At 34.5% G+C, this 21365-nt stretch overlaps 1 long non-coding RNA gene across 1 annotated transcript in view; it reads right to left on the bottom strand.

Moving 5' to 3' along the window:
- Window positions 1–5219: 5219 nt before the first annotated feature.
- LOC122199390 overlaps window positions 5220–21365 on the bottom strand; it is a 122082-nt gene continuing 105936 nt past the window's right edge. Inside the window, exons 4-5 of the long non-coding RNA XR_006193496.1 lie at window positions 6792–6857; window positions 5220–5297 (exon numbers count right to left, since the gene is read on the bottom strand). This is a non-coding gene — a long non-coding RNA (uncharacterized LOC122199390). The remainder of the gene's footprint in view (window positions 5298–6791; window positions 6858–21365) is intronic.

Consider the following 21365-nt stretch of genomic DNA (forward strand, 5'->3'; position numbering starts at 1 on the left):
TAAAACGTTACAAACTATTTTTCAAGAAAATGAGAACTACAGGCAGGTACAGAACTCAGCACAGTGCCTGGCATAAAGTGATACTACAGTAAGTATTTCGTTTGGGAATAAATGAAGGAGTGTGAACATTGAGGCCCTGCTACAAACTGCAAAATCTCTTTGAAAATGTTATTTTTTCTCTGTGTAAGTGGATAATAAAGCTGATACTAAAGTCTGCTTATTAACCTTGTTCATCCTCAGAAAGAAACTGTTTTGTTGACTGTTTTGATACTGTGGGAAAAGAAATCCAATCTTTACAGTGTGCCAGGACCCATAGTTACATTGAAAATGTATTTTGCTGCTTACCATTTTTTTCTTTTTCTTTTTAATGAACAGCTTGTTTCTGAAGTAGACACACACAATTTGGCACAGTTCTCTACAGTTCAGCACAATATGGTTGAATTGGCAGTCTCTGCTCTGAGGAAGCCATTATTGTCTCTGAAACTTCATTAGTCAAATCCCTACAGAATGAGATCTTTACAAGGCAGAAATAAGACTAATGGCGTGATGCGGGCACAGATACACTAATCTTCATACTTGAAGAATATTTACCATGCAGAAAAGATGGCTAAGCAGCTTATAACGCATATGACTTTCTTTCATAATTCATTATGAAGAAACAAAGTTCTTTTTTTCAGAATCGATTTTAATAATGGTAATTTGAAGACTTTTTTTACTATGCACATGTATTGAAATTAATTTTAAAATATTTTTATATATTTACTGGTAACATAAAATATAATAGTATCACAAACATTACTTTTTGAAAAAATTTATAGGATTTGTTTATTGTATTAAGCATTGTAGTTTATAAAGTCTTCAGTTAGCCAAAATTCAAAAGGACCGATTTGGATGATAAACTTTTCTCCATATGGTAAAACTTTTTCTTTCCACTACTTTTTGGGAATATTTTACAAAAAATGATATATTTCCTACATTAGCACAGTATAAGAACGTAATAAATATATTTCCCTGAGAATTCAGTCATTATTATGAATCACATTTGTACTAGCTTGTAAAAGTAGGTGTTAAGATATTAAGTGAAATATTTAAACTTGTAGAAAAAAAGTTACATTGGGCCCAAATCTTCCCTACACACACACACACACACACACACACACACACACGCACGCACACATGCACACATGAGATTATAAATATTTAATTTCAGGCATCATCAACATGTAAAATTTAAAATTACATAAAATTTAAAATTTAAAATTACGTAAAGGAGTTGAAAGGTCTAACTGAATTCTAGATTTGAATCCAGACCTATCATGGAGTCAATAATATATTTTTAAGAAAAATTAAAAATAATATACATAATTTAAAATATACAACATGAGTCATAGTGTTTAAAATGAGAACAAAAATTAAGATATTGTGAAATATTGCCAAAACAAACTACAATAGAGTTATTCTGAGCATATGGATGCATTCAGTAAATACATTATTAATTTGCATACCTGATTTTATCCTTCAAATGAAATTTTAGAGTGTTCAAGTTAGGCTATATAATCCTTTAAAATTTCTAACATAAATATATCTGAGTAATTGTGATTCATAAGAGGTCTACTGTACTCTATAATGTTCATATTGGCAAGTGAAATTGTCATATGAAAATTGTTCATGTGATTTTTAATATTTTGATGTATATTCTTTGTTATTTTTTATGGACTTAGCTCTCCAAGATCATTCACAAATATAGAATATATATTCCTTGTCAGGATAGTTGATTTTTTTGAGTATTTAACACTCAAGTTTTTACATAGTAGGTGTTCACTAAGTATTTACTCCTTAATTGTTTGACTAAAACATAATTATTTTGTATACTGTTGTATATCCAGAATCTAAAATATATGGTATAATTAATCAGAAGAAATATTAATTATTTCTAAGCTTAAATCATTAAAACAAGAACAATATATTTGTGGGGTTATTAAATTTTAGCACATGCATGCATAGTCATTATGCTTAAATATATGGAACCTGAAAATCTGGTATCTAGCAGCATAGACTTTCATAATTATTATTATCAGAATCAACTGGTTTTAGAGATACTACAAAGCTATGAAGGAATAAACTGTTAAGTAACTGATTACTTGAAAACCCATAATTTCTCTTCAATTTAAGGGATCCTGGTTATCTAATTTGTGTTTCCTGTATGAACCACTGTAGACTGATAATTAATTACCTTGAAATGCTGATCTAATGTAAAATTCAATAAGTTGCTTTTGCACATAACGCATAGTTTTCCATTTTAATGACTCAGAGATAGGGCCCTCCTCTGATCTCTCCTGAAAACTGTATTGTTGAAAAAAAACTGAAGATACTATTGGTGTCCTGCCCATATCCCCCATCCTCCCTGGGAGCTTGTTTGTTGACTGCTGTCTCAGTGTGAAAGTGTTCTCTGGATGCAGAAACTCCCTCTCCTGTCTCTCCAAAAGCCAAAGTTGGGAGGAGGCAGAATGGGGGTGTGTGGGGTGGGTGGGCTTGGCAGACACATGACCATCAGCCAATAAGCATCAGCCATTCTGGGGCATGTTCTTTACAGTTTCTCAGAGGGTCCCTAAAGGAATTGGAACCAGTTGCCCACATTGGTTATTTAGTCACAGATCCACTCTGCATCAGGTTGGCTCCTTTCTCTGTCTGAAGTTTACATCCCTTCCCTCACAGTACTTCTTGGTATTGTTTCTCCATAAGACACATACACCCCAATCCTTATTCTAAGTTTTGCATTTTGGAGGGAACCCAAACTAAAACAGCTATGGCCAGAAGTGGTTCTGGAAGGCAAATCCTCAAGATGGGATTCTACAATGTAATTTCTTGCCTACTGGGTGGTAAACAAATAATTCGTTGTTGTAAAAAACAAATGTGGTGACTGAATGCTACAACTTTGTAATTACTAAGACTTTCATCTGCAGAGAACTGGAATGAGGCACAGCTCAAGGGGAAGCACTGGCTTCTGTGATACCTCTGGCAACTAAAATATATAAGGCAATGGTAATTAGAGAGATTGTGGAGTTGGTAGCTTTGGGCTACTCTCTTAGAAGCCTTGATAAAGGGAAGGATAGGTTAGGTCATCCAACTATCAACTCAGACCTAACTATGAAAGCCAAAAAGCCTCCATCTCAGCATTTAAAGGAACCATCATTTCCTACACCTGGAGGTGAGACTATGCTGAAAGCAGGCTCAAAAGTTGACCATAAGCATGGCAAAATCAGAAGGACTATGGGTAAACAGAGGGAGTCTGGATATGGGGACTTTTGGTAGGATGTGCTAGAGAACTTCGAGTCCACATAATCATGTAAGCCCTTAGGTTCAAACAAGTACCCTCTTTCCCTTTTCTTGGGTAGACTAGCCTCCTGATATTTGCAGACCATGCAAAGACCACATCTGAGGTAGATGCCTTGTAAACTGATGTTTGTCCTTTTCAAGATTTTCCTGTCACCTACTCTCATTTCTTCTAGACTGCTAACTAAGCTCACAACTCAATATGACCCAAAAGATGAACTGAAAGGAAATGGGTTATTCACCAAAAGGCTTATGAAACTTTGCTAATATTTACCAGAATGGACCAGGAGGGCATGTCAGTGAGTTGCTTCTTAAACATGTTGAAGGGAGATGTGTGCAAATAAAGGGCAGCGTAGGAGAGAGTGAATTTATATGGAAGGATTTATGAGTCAGGATTTAATTCTTGGGTAAGGATGCTAGGAATGAAACTTTGAATCCTGGGGATGATAATGGCTTATAGTAAACTGGGTGGATATGCTGGCACATCCTTGGCAAAGAATTGGGGAAGTGATCAGAAGACTCAGAGATATGGACGTGATTAATATGGACAAACATAAGATTTATTATGTAAGACCAGAAAACTCCTTTATTGGTTATATTGCCTCAGAAGGCCTAGGAGACACCGTCTTCACTAAAGTGATGAGGAATGTGATAATGCGAGGTACACTAGAATTGCCAAAAAGGCAGTGGTAGCTGTCCACTAGAGCCCAGATTGGATAATAGGAGATAAAGTCATGAAACTGCTTATTAACATGAATGTAAATAAGATTCTGTTAAAGATGAGGTCGGGTGATTGTACTTCACCTTGCCAAAGACAAGTTGGGTGTAATTCCAGTGTGTGCAACAAGCCTGAAATGGCTACCAAAGTCCTGACCTATAAGAATCTATCAGAGTAACTAATAGACTATTGATTTCCTATGGGCAAGAAAGGCAGCCAATGAAGTATTCCTTGAAATATAGATGCCAGTTAGATGGAGGATGCTGTTGGTGGCCATAAAAGGAACTCATGATTCCTTTCCCAGTTTTGAGGATTATTCCCAGACCACCAATTAAATGGAAACCAGACCCTCTTCGGGAAAGACTCTGCAATGCCAACATAAGTTTTTACAGTAGCTGCTTTCTCAAGCTTCCTCAATAGGACTTTGGTATTTTACCAAAGTAATTATGCATCAGGAAAAAAGTAAGACATAGATATTTAAGAAATGTTGGTTAGAAGATCTTACCTGGTACTGATACTAGGGGTCCCAAATGTCATCATAGTCCACCTTCAGAATGCGGTCACATGGACACAAAATGAAAAGTGCTATTCTAGCTCACATTCATCTCATGGTGGGATGACTGAGTCTGATCTCATTATGTAGTCATTACTCCTTTCCTTAACTGTGTACCCAGGAAACATACCAACTCACAGAAATCATTTTGATTTCTTACTATATGGAATGAAAACTATCATGATAAGAAAGGCCAACTGGAAGTCATCTTGAAATGGCTTTCCCTGGTCAAGTTAATTAGAAGCAATAGCCATGGCCAAAGTGGAATGGTAAAGAGTTAAGACATTCAAAAGACCTAAAAATTATAGGGTTGCTGATGTATGAGTCCTACAAAAACCAGATGGATAATGGCAGATGATTATAAATTATTGTAACTTTAACCTAGTGGTAACCTCAAGCATACCTGCTATATAGAATGCAGTATGTTTTCTAGAAGAGGTTAATACAGACTTTGGAACCTGGTATGTGGCTATCGATATGGTGATTGTATTCTTTTTATTCCTCATCAAGGCAGCAGTACTTACTAATTTTCTTGCCTAAAGGCTATGTTAATTCTTCTGTTCTCAACCACAAATAGTACAAAAAAGCCTTAATTGTCCAGACATTCCAGAAAAGTTTATGCTGGTCTAATATATTGATAGTATCATGTTAATTATACCTGGTGAGCAGGAAATGCCAAGTTCTTTAGATGTCCTGTTGAGAAATAAGTGGGCCAGTTGTTAGGAGATATACCCTACCAAGATTCAGTTTCTGCCACATCAGTGAGGTCATCAGATTAGCCTAATGAGGGGAGCAAACAGTTAATTTAACTGAGTAACGAGGATATTTCAAGGGATCCCCAGGTACAGGAACTATACTACAGGGCAAACACGCAGAGGACCAAGGTCATCATCTAGACAAAGAACCTCACCTTCCAGGAACACTGGTGTTACACAGAGGAGGCCTTCCTGTCTCTGGGTAGGCTAACCAGTTCCATTTGAACTTGTTCTCTTTGCAACAAAAAGGGGAAATGAACCAGCCTCTAGGGCCCTCCACATTTGCTTCCAAGATGGTAAAAATGTACTTTTGCTAACATATCAGATTGCAAAACAGCTCCAACAAGTAGCCGGACCAGCTTCCACTTTTAATGACAAAATTGAGAATTCTTTTGGTCACATCATGACCAAAACTCTATATTATCAGACTTTTAAAAATTTGCCAATGTGATGTGCTTGAGAATGAATCCCCATTGTGGCTTTAATTTTTCCCATTTCTATTCAGCTTGAGTACTTTTTTCTATCTTTATTGACATTTCAGATTTCTGTTGGTCTAAATTGCATCTTTCACCATTTTTAAAAAGTGGATTTTTAAAATCATTAGTTTTAAACTTCATTATATATTCTGGTTATTAATCTTTCTGAGCTTTATGTGCTGCACACATCTTCCAATCCGTGGTTCACATTTCAACTTGTGTATGATATATTTGGATACACAGAAAAAATAATATAAATGTAAATTATAGCACTATTTCCTTATTTACTTTTTGTCTTATATGAGAAATCATTTCTTATATCAATGCCACATAGATAATTGCATATATTACGCTCTACACTTGGTTCTGTAATGTATGAGAAAACTATATTTGTGTTTGGTATATTTTAGGAATCTATTTTGCCCCCTCCTATTCATAACCAGGTGACTTCTCACTGTAGTGTATTGAGGAATCACTACTTTCTTCACAAATTTGCAGACATCATGGTAATATATCAAATTTCCACATAAACATGAATCTATTTCTGTACTTTCTGCTCTATTTTATTAACACATTTATCTCCACTGGCTCCACAGCCAAGACCTTGCCTTAATTCTTCTGATTTGATTATTAGAATTAATATATCATAGAACAGATCCTCTCACCTTGTTCCTGTCTTCAAAAAGTTTTTCTAATCTTTAATCATTTGTTCTTTCACTTTTATTTGAAAACCAATTAATCAAAATCCACTAAGAAATCTATTTAGATTACAATTTACTGCATAATATTTATAGCTTAATTTGGAGGCAGTTGAAATCCGTACAATGCAGATGCTTCTAAGCATGTGAAATTCACCTTATTTGGTATTACCTTAATATGTTAATTATTTTTATAGCAATCTTGCAAATACTTTTAAAATGTAAATCTTTTGAATCCCATTCTTCCCAAGGCATTACCTGGGGTTATTGTATGAGTTTGGGGAATCCAGGAAGAAAGGTTCAGTTCTAACTCTTAGAGCAGTTCTGTGAAAAGAGAACATAAAGTATATATTTTTTTAAATTTCATCCAGAATCCAGATGAAGATAGAGAAATTTATTTTAATTTCTTTTGTTGCTCTCTAGATTTTTTTCTGGTATAACCTTTCACTAAAATTGTAACACTCTCTTGAGCCACGAATTTGGCAGTTTGCAGCCCTGTTTTGTTTGGGTTGTTAGCCTTTTCTCCCATGCCAGCCCGACACGGACAAGGAACTCCAGCTCTCAACCACAGTGACTCCTTTCTGCCTTATTCCCAACCACCCAGCTGTCTGGGCCAAGCACCAGTCTGATTTTGGTTTTCTCTTCATTTGTGTCACAAGGGGAATCTTGTACCTTATTGGGAACGCAGCTATAAGTTTAAATTTGTTCGATGTGCTTTATTCAACATTTTTGAGGTACTTGATGTTCCAGGGTTCCCGTATTTTCTGTACAATATATTGCCAGAAGAGGAAAAATTTTAATAAGAGATTCTTAAAATTAATATGTTCTAGTCACTTGGGGCACCTGGGTGGCTCAGTCACTTAAGTGTCCAACTCTTGATTTAGGCTCAGGTCATGATCTTGAGGTTGCTGGGTTCCAGCCCAGCATCAGGCTAGGCGATGACAGTGTGAAGCCTGCTTGGGATTCTCTCTCTCCTTCTCTTTCACTCTCCTGCTCTCTCTCTCTCTCAGAATAAATAGACTTTAAAACAAATTTTAAAAGTGTGTGTGCTGGATCTATTTTAAAAAATGTGTTCTGGGTGGCTCAGTAGGTTAAGTGACCCACTTGGACTAAGGTCATGATCTCATGGTTTGTGAGTCTGAGCCCCAAAACAGGCTCTATGCTGACAGCTCAGAGCCTGGAGCCTGCTTTGGATTCTGGGTCTCCATCTTTCTCTGCCCCTCCCCCACTCACGCTCTGTCTGTCTGTCTCTCTTTCTCTCAAAAATAAATAAACATTAAAATTTTTTTTAAAAAATGTGTTCTAGACACTAAAAATAACCCAGTAATTTTACTACTTTTGTGAATTATTTCAGTAGCACAAATTTACAAACATTTCAAATACAGTGAAGCAGAATGTTTTGGGATTTTTCCCAAGATTATTAATATATCTACTTTAGTAATGGAGATATAAATAATTCATGTTGAAATAGCAGAAATATGGAAAAACCATGTAGCCTGAGTTTTATTGATGCAGATAAAACTCTCATTCACTGGATGTTAAACAAAATCTCAGAGACATTCAGAAGATAATGATAGAGAAAAATTAACAGTTGTTTGCAAGAATCTTAACTCAAACTAAAATAATTGCAGGACAATACCAATAGTGCACTGATTTCAAGGTGCCTGTTTCAAAATGTGTGGAGAATTATTTATATGTGTACAAATATGTGATACTAAGTGGTCACAAGAATTCTTAGTGGAATTCTGACTTAGATTTCTTGGTAAATCTGAATATTGTATTCAATTATGTTTTGAATATTTTAATCAGATGTAAATTTGAAGTTAATCTACCCATAAGAGATCTCCCCGCAGAAAAGAAATCTTTGGGGCGTCTGGGTGGCTCAGTTGGTTAAGCCTCCAACTTCAGCTCAGCTCATGATCTTGCCATTCAACAGTTTGAGCCCCTCGTTGGGCTCTGTGCTGACAGCTCAGAGCCTTGATTGAGCCTGTTTCAGATTCTGGGTCTCCCTCTCTCTCTGCCCATCCACCACTTATGCTCTGGCTCTGGCTCTCAAAAATGAATAAACGCTAAAAATTTTTTCTTAAAAGAAAACCTTTGTGTTTGAATTAGATAACCACCTTTGAGGAAACTCTACTGTGGTCACTGTGTTTTGATTATTAAAGAATAAAACTGAAATCAGTTTCTTTTCTGCTCTTAGTGGATTTTACTTTTGGTTCTATAACTTTTCATGGCAACTTGGACAAGACTCTTAATCAATTTTCACTCTCTTTTAAAATCAGATGAGAATTTTTATTCTTTCTATAAGGATATTTTGAGATTGATATAACCACATATCTAATAAAATTAGCTATTCATGAACTGGATCATCCCCATGTTATGTGATGTTGTTGAATATTCTTACCACCCCACATTTTTGAAACACTAGTATAATGATAATTTGTGTTGATAATGAAACTCCCGAAATGCTTTCTGAATCATTAAAGGAAGACTAGATTAGGTTCAGAATAGTTTTAGTTCCAAGTGACTCATCTGTCTCATTAATGTCCTAAATTGCGACTCAAAGTCCTTCAGAATCTTCAGAGAAACTCACACTTCATTGTACTTTCATTAGTGTTACAGTAGGTTTCCTCTTTTTTTTTTTTTAATTTTCAGTGTCAAAACTTGCAGATTAAGATGAACCTGCACTTTCCACTGTTTACCGGAGACGTGGCTTTGACCAATTTTCACAATCTCCACCAAAACTTGACTTTATCTGTAAGACTGGGATACTAATGCCTCACTCATTGTTTGACAGTGCACACAGCATGTTTAGTCAGGCCCTAACATAGTAGTAAGTACATTTACTCTCTTAAATGTTATTATTTTACTAACTCTTTGCAGCCATTATTTTCATCATGCTCCCATTGTTTTCAGTAATAAGAAATTAACCCTTATATGCTATTATACTCAGTCCAAAGTTCTCCAGTTTCCCAATCAACAGAGGAATAGGGTCATTCATGGAACCACGATCCTACTCAACATACTTTTCTTGTGTGGTATTAAGATCCTGATTCTCTGATTCACAATTTCTCCACCTAATAAAGGAAGTTCACATTTACTCTGTGTAATTTTGAGTTTGTCTCTTTTTTTCCTGAGCTTCAGTTCCTTCATCTGAAAGATGAAGTTGATAGGCCTAATTTGGAAGACTGAACTGAGAAGAAATCATCTAGTACAGTGTCTGAGAAACATCACAGAATAATGTTAGAGACTTCCTTAAGTCTCTATTGCATGACCTGATCTTCTCTATTAAACCTCAGTTCCAATGACGCCATCAAAATTGCACTTGATTTCTCTTGCCATTGTCCTCTCCCTATTAATACTCATGTATTCATCATGTAAATATTACTTATTATATATTAACCTTTGTCACTCCCGTTGCCTGAGCAAACCTTCATGATTCTTCAAGACCAATCCCAGAAATTGACATTTGTATGATCTACTTTCATTACTGCAGCCCCCATTGATATTTTCTTATCTAAAATCCTGAAATCTCATTCACTGAACATTTATTTATTAACTAGAAATTTATATTATAAAGTAAATTGCATAATTTGTTACATGTGGGAACTCTAATTCTGTAGGAAATAAGAGTCATGTGTATAGATGAATTGCAATATTTTATAGGAAAACTATTACTGTTAATACCATTATGTGTTATATAATACTCTAATTCACTTACATAATACTTTTTTACTTCTTAATTTTATCATGCATTTCTCAAGGGAAAGGAGTATCTTCTATTTCTATTTTGTAATGTACATCAATTATTCATAATGCTGAGCACCTTAAAGGGCACGAAAGGATATTGTTTGGGTAACTGAACAAAAATAATGTTTATTGTTACCGGAAACTTTACAATATTCAGAATATTTAAATCTGACCTCTACTTTGAAAACATGTTTAAGATATTTTAAAAATTAGAACTGCAAAAGCAATGTTATATATAAGAGTTCATAGCAAAACCATTTGGAGTTGTATTAAGAAGGAGAAGATAATAAAATGTTAAAGATGGATAGAAATTAAGAGATGTAGTAAAAAATAAAGTGCTCTGATTCCTATCCTGGGGGCCAAATAACATCATACTACTTTCCCTAAAACCAACCACAGAGACACTTTAGAGGAGGACAACATGTATTTCAGGAATAAGCCAGAAATGAACACACAAAAATAATATTTTTAGGAACACTTGGGTAGACTTAATGCTATCTTGAACTAGAGTTATGGATGGGAATGGAGATAACAGCGTCACAAGAATGGTAAGATTAAAGAAATAATTTAAGTTTACCTTTTTTCATTCTCTTATGTTGGTGCTTCACACAGAATTTTTCTGCACAGATTCTGATACAGGGGAGGGGAGAACCCAATACAGTGTAAATGTCCATTGAGTTAAGGAATCTATGAAAATGGATGCTTATGAACCATTTGAATTGCCCTTGAGCATTGGTTCCTCAATTTTTCCTCCTTCAAGTCCTAAAAGCTGAGGAAACAGTGCTTTTGCAATGCTGCTTTTGCTAAGAGTTAAGTGGGGGGAAAATCTCACATTTGACCCAGAACTTGAGTAGTGTCAGAGACTGCCATGGTTCTTTGGCTCCCTTCCCTATTGTTCTGGCCACATATCTGGCTTTTAGCTCATTTCCAGGAAAGATGACCAGATTGAGTAGTAAATACTTTCAGAGAAACATGATTATATAAACAGCCATCTGAGAAATGAAAAACATGATAAATAAACATAAATTTATCACCTTATTACCACCTGAAGTTGAATTCTTAAAATTAATGGATAAGGGTTTTACATATAAGCATTTAAAATGTATATAGATAGTTAGATAACAAAGTAATTTATTACTATGAAATAAAAATATATATTAAAAAACAAATTATAATTATTGATCAGTGTAGGATTTGAAATAAATTCTCAATAGATAAAAAAATGATGACAGCTGAAGATCAATTGCTGAGCTGAAAGTTAAGATTGAGGAAATGCAATAGGAAAAGACAAAAATATTCTTTTATTTTAAAATTAAAAATGAAAAAAAATACTAAGAGATATCACAGATAGATAATGAAGGACAAAAAACAAAGTAATTGACATTGGAGATGGTAAAATAATACAAATAAAAAGTAAAAAATATTCAAAAACACAGTAAAAATATTTTCCCAAATTAAAGATGAAAGACCTAAAATTTAAAACTATAATTTTGAATTCTATGACAAAAAGAAGAAAAGAAAAAAATCCATACCTAAGTACATATTATTGAAATGTAAAAATATCAAATCCTAAAGAATGTAGAGTGCAAAAGCAAATTGTAAAGGCCTATCATTTATAAAGAAATAAGAAGCAGATTGATAACAGACTTCAATATTGAATGTAAGAAGAAAATGTAATAATGGTTAAGAGAGTTTTGAAGAAAAAGGACTTTGAACCTAGAATTTTATATCCAATCAAATTGTCAATCAAAGGTGTGGATGTAAAAAAAAAATATTCTCAGATATCCATGCTCCCAAAGGATCTATCACATAAAGATCCATAGTCAAACACTCTTGGAAAAGATACTCAATGAGAAGAGAACTAGGCCCAGAATAGTGTTGCAGTAGATATGATTATTGTCTATTGAAGAAATCCTAGTAAAGAAGAATAGAGAGGTGGAAGAAGAGGAGGAGGAGGAGGAGAATGTACTAGAATTAAAATCTTAAACATTAACATGATGAAGGACAGATGATGGAAGAAAAAGGGAGAGCAAAAGGATATGTAAGCATGACATACAAGAAGTTTTGTTATAGAAAGATACAGCTATTATTTTTTTAATTAAGATAAACATGAATACACATCTTAAGTTAACTGCTATAAGAAAGAACATAGGTTACATAGAACTTCTAAAAATCTTAATATTGGATATGAGAAAAGAAGAAAAAATACTGTAAGCAGAAAATAAGAAGAGCAATGAGGGAAATCAGTCTTAAATATTAGCAATAATTAAATACATAGACATTGCCTAAGCTAAACTATTAAATTCTGATCTTTTAAAATTAAAAAAAAAAACAACCACGGGACTCAGGCATCTAGTATTTCCAGGAGAAACACTTAAAGAGGCATAGATATTTCAAACATAATTAGTGGGAAAAAACATATCAGACAAATACCAATTAAAAGTCAAATGTGGGGGCGCCTGGGTGGCTCAGTCGGTTAAGCGTCCGACTTCAGCTCAGGTCACGATCTTGCGGTCCGGTCCGCGAGTTCGAGCCCCGCGTCGGGCTCTGGGCTGATGGCTCAGAGCCTGGAGCTTGCTTCCGATTCTGTGTCTCCCTCTCTCTCTGCCCCTCCCTCGTTCATGCTGTCTCTCTCTGTCTCAAAAATAAATAAACATTAAAAAAAAAAAAAAAAAAAAAAAAAAAAAAAAAAAAAGTCAAATGTGTGCTACTGTTGACAAAATAGAATTTAAGCAAACAATATCATAAGAAACAAAAGAAAATACATGCATTAGTAAAAGAAATAAAAAGCAAAAACTTCTAATTATCATAAAACATATGCCTCTAACAATATGTTTGCAAATATATAAAGCTACAGTTGAGAAAGGTATGAAGAGAACGAGGAAAATCCACAAGGGCCTTTAAAAAATCTCTCAAAAACGAATAGGTCAAATTGAAGTAAAGTAAGCAGTGTCACTAAAGATAAAATAACATTACTAATTACAATTAATTCATATATATGCTATGTATAATAATTTATTAATTAGACATATATAGGTGTAAGCTCTATCTACATATACATGCATTTATATGCATTTGTGCATTTAACAAATAATATCATTGATAAATTTACAGTATATGTAGAACTCCACAAGTTTCAACCACACACAAAACTTTAAAAGAATATTAAATATATTTTATTTTATATTTATTTTAAAGATATTTTATATTTGATAAAGAGGTTTTCAATAAATTCTAAAAGCCAGTACAGATCCCATCTTTCTTTAATGTAAGATCATGTGAATAATATTCTCTCCAATGCCAAAAATAATAATAACTTTAAAAACATCAATCTACTGATGCAAAATTTATTTATTCATCCTAATCTCTTTTGAATCCAGACTTATAGAACCATTTGCCTACTTGGTCCTTCCACATGAGTGTTTAATAGATAGGTATCTCAAAACATACTATGTCCAAAATTTCACTTCTGGCCTTTTGCTCCAAGTTGCTACACCCACCATTCGCCCCATCTCAGATGGTGGCAATTCAATTGGGCTTTTACTGAGAGTTTTTGACTCATACCCTTCTCCACAGGTTGCATCCTGTTTGCAAATCATAATAGGCAGAATTCTCCAGGTATCACACTCAGAGATTGAGATTCTATTCAGGACATTTTAGAGGGAGTGTTCTTGTTCCTGATCAACACCTGTGGAGGAGTGAATACTAGGTTAGCTGAACGGGGCACAGGAGAGGGTGGGTGTGGGCATAAACTCTCAGTCACTGCTTTTCCAGCAAAGTGAGTCTAATAGCCTAAAGTTAGTCCTCTGAAGTGTATGGCAACTGCAGGTGTTGGTTTCAAAGGATATAGACATCCTAAGAATAAACACTCAAAAATATGAAGTTATTGAAGACACCCACATACAGCACTGAAGGCTTCTACTAACTCCCCCCCAAGAGGAATTGGTGTGATGAATTTGCAAATCGTATTACCTTGAAGGTTATAAAGACACAGAGGACAGTTCCAGGTTGGGGACCTGAGAAAGCAAACTCTCTTTTGGGGCTGGCTGCTGTAATGGCAGAAAGGAACTCACACAGAAATAAAGTTGGGGCAGTACCACAATGGCCCTGAAGCTAGGTTAACAAATGCAATTTCATTCCACTGGAATATACATTTTCCTGCTACCCATGCAAAATATTCATGTAGTTATTTCCCTCATAAATCATAAATTTCACTTATCTTCTCTGTTAAATTATCTGCAAGAACTCCATTCTTAACTTGTACTGGATATCTGGAGATCCTAGAATAATCTTTACAAATTAAAATACATGCGGTTAGGAAAATTAGTTAATACAATGTATCATAAATGCTGGAAAAGTAGAGATCCCGCAAGCAAGCCAAGGAAACCTTTATTTATTTACTTAAGTAGTCTACCAGAGAGGCCAATTTGTTCAGTGAATTGTGGCTAATGGAAGATGCAGTAAAGTCTCAAATTACTAACTCCAAGCTTCATTTCTTTCTGCTTCCACTACCTGCTGAATGCAAGGAATGGAAAAGAACATTGCAGTGGAGATGGGTTAAACAAAATGTGGAAAAATAATAAAAGAGAATGAAAAATTTTAAAATACTTGGTGAGCCTGGGTGGCTCAGTTGGTTAAGTGTCTGACTCTTGATTTCAGCTCAGGTCATGATCTCACATTCGTGAGTTTGAGCCCTGTGTCAGGCTCTGTGCTGACAGCATGGAGCTTGCTTGGGATTCTCTCTCTCTCTCTCTCTCTCTCTCTCTCTCTCTCTCTGTCTCTCTCTAGATAAATGAATAAAAATTAAAAAAAATAAAAATAACAACACAGAAAAAGGGATACCTAAGAGTTGTCTATGCTTCTGGTTTTACCAATTGCTATCAAGGGCAAAATAGAGGGATATGTGGAACAGATGGTTATTTTTTCTATACTGGAAAGAACTGGTCTCAAAATGAATGAATTGATTGATCAATTTGCTTGTTTGTTAATCATGACAAAACATTCTGTACCAGGAACTTACGGATGTGATTTTAACATCTTTTAAATACGATGATATATTCCTCAGTAACTTTCTATTGCAACAAAAAGAATGTTGATAATGATATTCAAATAAAATAGAAGGCTATATTTGTTTCAGAAAAATAGCATAATAATAAAAGAAACTCAGAGAAACCTATTTTGAAATAAGCAACCATCAGCTAAAGCTGCCCAAAGCACCTTAAAGCAGAAAGGAATACAAAACAAATAAGGCAAAGACATTACTCAAAACATTTACTTAAGGCCAGGGAGCAGAAATGGCCATATTTTAAAGCTCTTCTACTTGAATTTATGTGATTAGACTGTTTCTATGCCATGAAGCAGAGTTGTTAGGAGTGAATTCCTTTCAAATTGAAGCAATAATGTCCCTCAAGCAAACATTTGCCTTATTTCAACCTTTCATAATGACTGTAAATCAAGCAAACTATACAATGACAGAGATTAATTTAGAGTCAAAGCAAATAAAGATAAGAGCTATAGCAAACTCTTCTGGAAGCTTTGTCCAGCCAAACCTCCAGAGCTGAATGGTTTTAGCTGAAAATGGCTCTGTGATTTCCTTGGAATGTTTACTATTCATCAGAAAAACGAGCATTTTCAGAAAATTTGACCAAAGAGTACGCTAACAATCATTCTGGTAAAGACCCACTCCATTGGCAAACTGAAATATGAGCTGCTCCAAATGGCTTGCAATCTAATAAAAGGTAGGGTTCATTGCTGTCTTTGTTTTTCTCGCTGTTTACATTGGCTACTCTTAATTCTTAATTTTTCAGTGGGTTAGGTGTTAAAATAGTCTAAGGGAAGAGAAATGAGAAGGTAAACATTCTAAATCTTTTATTAGTTTAATGGTATAATTATACTGTATTTGCTGCTAAAACTTCAGAAACTGGCTACCGCGGTTGCTGACATGATTAAGTTAAGTAATGCATGTCCAACATACAGAGATTCATTTATTATAAGTGTTAGGGGAAGCAAGGAGGATATTATTTAGCACCAACTATATATCATGATTAAGTATCACATCAGATATGGTTTTTGTTAAATGTTTTTCAGATTAAGGAAGTTCACTAAGATTCCTATTCTGCTATTCTGCTAAGATTACTAAGAAATTTTATACAAATATTCCTTTTTTTAATAAGCATATTTCATTTTATCAAATGCTATTCCTACATCTATTGAATTGAATGAATGATTTTTATTTATTCTTTTAATATAGTATATCATGGTGATGTTTTTCGAATGTTAAAATGACATTATAATAGATGAATAAAAATTCCTTATGAAGCAAATTCCTGTTCTGTAGGAAGGTTCAGTTCAGTGAACTCAGGTTTATTGAATTTGTTGTATTGCTTCATACTTTTGTATCTATGTTCATAAGAAGCATTTATCTTTGTTTTTCTTTCCTATAATGTCCTTGCCAGATTTGGGTTACAAATTTTTTCTGGCCTTGTAATATACATTGCAAAATGTTTCTTCTTTTACTGCTCTCTCTAAAACCTCTAAAAATTTTTCTCAAGGATAGATGTTACTTCTTCCTTTACTATTTGGTAGTACTCACCAGTAAGTTTGGGGCTGAGCTTGGAATTTTCTTTGCAGGAAATTTTAAATATGCTTTATTCTTTAACATTTATGAAACTTTTCAATTTTCTGTTCATTCTTGATTCAAATTTGTGATCATATACATAAAGCATCTAAACTTCTAATTTACTGCATGATATTTAAGATCATTTTTTAAAATATCTATGAGTTCCATGGTGAAGTTCTTCCTTTCCTAATACTACATTAGAGTGTTTTTACTTTATCAATCCCAGGTTAATCCACTGGTATTATACTACTAAGAGAACCAACTTTTGGGCTAGGTCATTCTTGTTATTTGTTTCCTTTTCATACATTTCTTCTGTTTTTATTTACATTATCCTATATTTTATACAAAATCTCTTCTTTTTTTAAGTTTTTATGATGAACACTTAGAGGATTGATTTTCTTTGCCTTTATTATTTTTAATTGTATTGAAAGTTAAGCTTTGGGTGGCTCAGTCGGTTAGGCATCTGACTTCAGCTCAGGTCGTGATCTCATTGTTTGTGAGTTCGAGCCTTGCATCAGGCTCTGAGCCTGGAGCCTGCTTCAGATTCTGTGTCTCTCTCTCTCTCCTCCCCTCCTCAGCTCATGCTCTGTCTCTCTGTCTCAAAAATAAATAAACATTAAAAACAAAAAGTTATGCTTTTTTTCTAGGCACAGGCTACCTGTATTTTGCCAATTTCCATATGCAGTATTTTCATTATTAATCACTTCAATATTTCCTAATTTTGCTTATTATTTCTTCTATCCAAAGGTTATTTAGAAATGCATTTCTAAATTTCCAAAAATTTTGACTTTCCAGTGATGTTTTTGTAAATGTAACTTCAGCTTATTTTACATCAGAGAAATACAATGTATGATTTTGATTTTTTGAAATATGTTGACACTTACTTTATGTTTGATCAGTTGTATTGTAATTGTTCCATAATTATTGGGAGAAAAAAGATATATTCTGATATTGTAAGTAAATGTTCTCTAAATTATCCTGCATTAGTGAATTTTCACAATGGAATTCTTTGTCTTCTTCCTGAGGATCACTCGTTAGTATTATTTTGGGTGCAGATCTAGGATAACAAACTGGAGATAATTTGTGTTTCCTTAAAATATCTTTATCTCACTTTTCAATGGTTATTTCCCGTTTATAGGATTTTAAGCTGGCAGATAGTTTTTTCAGCACTTTGAAAACACAATTCTTTTGTCTTCTGGCATTCAATATTTCTTTTGGGATGTCAGCTGCTGTTTTATATGCTGCCCCTTTGAAAGTAAATGCTATCTATCCCCACCCCACCCTCACTAGCCCACTACTTTAAAAATGTCCCTTTGTATTTGGTTTTGGCAGTTTTAATTATTTTGTGCCTTAGTGTGCTTTTTCTTATATTTTTGCTTCTTAAGATTTGCTGAGATTCTTAAATCTCTAGCATTCTTTCATCAATTTTGTGAAAAACTTAATCCTTATTTTGTCAAATATATTTTTATATGTCCCTATTTTCTTTCTTTTCCCCTTCTGAGACTCCTATGACATAAATGTCAGATAGTCTCATATTAGTCTGTAGACCCCTAACCCTCTTTTCCATATTCTTAAACTTTTTCATCTTTGTACAATATTCTATCTAATTACTTCTGAGTTATATTCTTTTCTATTTTATCTACATACAGCAAGATATAATTTACTGTGAAACAGAATTGTGGAATTTTGTTTTTCAATTATAAAATTCCCTGTTTGTCCTTCTGTAAATTTTCTAATTACCTACTAACATTCTCAAATTTGTCTTTTCTTTCTTGAGCATTTTACATTTAGTTATTTCTAGTAACTCCTTCTTACAGATACATTCTCTTGTTTTTGATCAAATAAACTTGTCTCCAGTGTACCTGGTCCTTTTCCATTGATTTTTAATATATCATATATAAAAAATACATACATAATTTAAAACTCTGGGTATTTACATCTTCTTACAGAGAGGATTTATATTACTATATACAGAAGGTTAGGGTATAGTATTTCAACAACATCATTGGCAATTTAGCAATATTATTCAGGACTGTAAAATTTTTAAACTGTTTTTCAGATATTCTGAGGATCAGATATTTCCAGTTCATACTTTCAGGTTTCAACTGAAATTCTTACGTGCTTACCAGCTAACCCTGACCTCCCAACCTTTATTGGCTTCTGAAACTCTTTCCTCCACCTAGATCAGAAGTTGGCAAACTAAATTTTCTTCTCCTAAAACAGAAGAAATATCTGACATGCTGCTTGTTTTTGTAAATAAGATTTTATTGGTACACAGTCATACCCATTCATTTACATAGTGTCTATGATTGCTTTTTCACAAACAATATCAGCAGAGTTGAAAAGTATAACAGAGACCCGAAGGGCCACAGAACCTAAATATTTGCTATTTAATCCTTTACAGAAAAAGTCTGCTAATCCTAAAATTGGCAGGTGACCCTAACAGAAAAGCAGAGAACCCACATGCTTTATAGTCTCTGTTGACATTTTTTAGAGTGCCTTTATTAGCACTCTAAAATTTTGAAACAGCCCTGCATCCCCCAAGCTATTTATCCAGTCTTTCTCAGTGGAAGAGTCATCCAAAACTTAGCTCAACATTGTCTGAAGTGGAAATCTCTTTTTTAGGCTCTAAGAGGAGAAACAGAGGGTCAACTTTAGTAGGCAGGCATTTAACGTAGTTTGGAATGTGTAAAGCAGGATGCTAAAATCTGTTGGGTAATATACAATGTAGTAAACCCCTTATCTTGATGAATTAAAATCGACTTGTAAATTATGGAGTGATAATACATGATGCATTCTTTAATTCTCGCAGAATAAGTAGGATATGGTGGTCACACTAATTTGACCAAGACAGGCCATATCTGTGTTTTGTAAAGTCCATGGGGTCCTTCTAGATGTCTGTCTCTAAATGAGAATATTCACAAATGTTTATTAATAAAGATGAATACCAACAGGCTTGTGAATATGACTTTTACTTAAGTAGACTGTCAGCAACCAGGCTCTGCCACTTCCTAGCATATGCTTAAAGTTTCTAAGCCTAACCATGTTTGGCCTTTTTAAAGTGCACTTAATAATACTTTGCAGAATTACTTGAGAATTAAATGAAGTGGCATGCACAACATGCCTACCAGAATGCCAATCCCTAGTCTCCTTTACTTGCTTTGAAATGAGATGCTGGAAATGAACCCCCACTCTGCTTTACATTAGAATAACTGGGAGTTAATGCCAATGCCTAAACTGACCCAGAGCGATTAATTCAGTATCTTCCAGGGTTAAGTCATGGTATTCTCAAAGGATTCCTCTGTTCATCCAGCCTTAAAAACCACTGAACAAGTAAAGGAATTTCAACTTTGACAGATCTGGGTTCAGATTTTGTCACCATTGGTTGTGTGTGATCTTTGCTCAACTTTATCATTATAGGGTTATATCTTCATTTTCATATTTATAAAGAATGGACACATCACCTTCCAAAACTACTGAGGAACTAACAAATGATATACGTAAGTGTTCTGGCATACAGTAGTTTCTGAATACGTGGAAGCTTTCACTAATTTTTCTCTTATTAGTCCCTTCTCTCCTGACTTCAATTTAGGTTTCCATTACTCTGTATTTCTTTTTTTTTTTATATGAAATTTATTGTCAAATTGGTTTCCATACAATACCCAGTGCTCATCCCAAAAGGTGCCCTCCTCAATACCCATCACCCCCCCTCCCCTTCCTCCCACCCCCCATCAACCCTCAGTTTGTTCTCAGTTTTTAAGAGTCTCTTATGCTTTGGCTCTCTCCCCCTCTAACCTCTTTTTTTTTTTCCTTCCCCTCCCCCATGGGTTTCTGTTAAGTTTCTCAGTCTCCACATAAGAGTGAAAACATATGGTATCTGTCTTTCTCTGTAGGGCTTATTTCACTTAGAATCACACTCTCCAGTTCCATCCACGTTGCTACAAAGGGCCATATTTCATTCTCTCACATTGCCATGCATTACTCTGTATTTCTATCTTGATCATTTTCCTGAGTTCTAGATTTCACTAGTGCCTTGCAAGGCTGCTTACTTCTCATCATTCTTTCCATTAATGGCTTTGTAGGTTTTTCTTAACCATCAGATCTAAAGTAGCCATTGGTATGCAATGATTCTCAATTTAATCTGTGTGTGTGTGTGTGTGTGTGTGTGTGTGTGTGTGTGTGTTTAAGTAGGCTCCATGCTGGGTCTGAAGCCCACTTGGATCTTGAACTCATGATCCTGAGATCAAGACCTGAGCTGATATCAAGAATCGGATACTTAACCAACTGGGCCACCAGGGCACACCTGTATTTTTCATATTACTCAGCCCTCCATTAAATTATCTTTGTGTGTGTGTGTGTGTGTGTGTGTGTGTGTGTGTGTGTGTGTGTTTAAGTAGGCTCCATGCTGGGTCTGAAGCCCACTTGGATCTTGAACTCATGATCCTGAGATCAAGACCTGAGCT

Source organism: Panthera leo, chromosome A1 (genome assembly GCF_018350215.1).
Source record: "Panthera leo isolate Ple1 chromosome A1, P.leo_Ple1_pat1.1, whole genome shotgun sequence".
NCBI lineage: Eukaryota > Metazoa > Chordata > Mammalia > Carnivora > Felidae > Panthera > Panthera leo.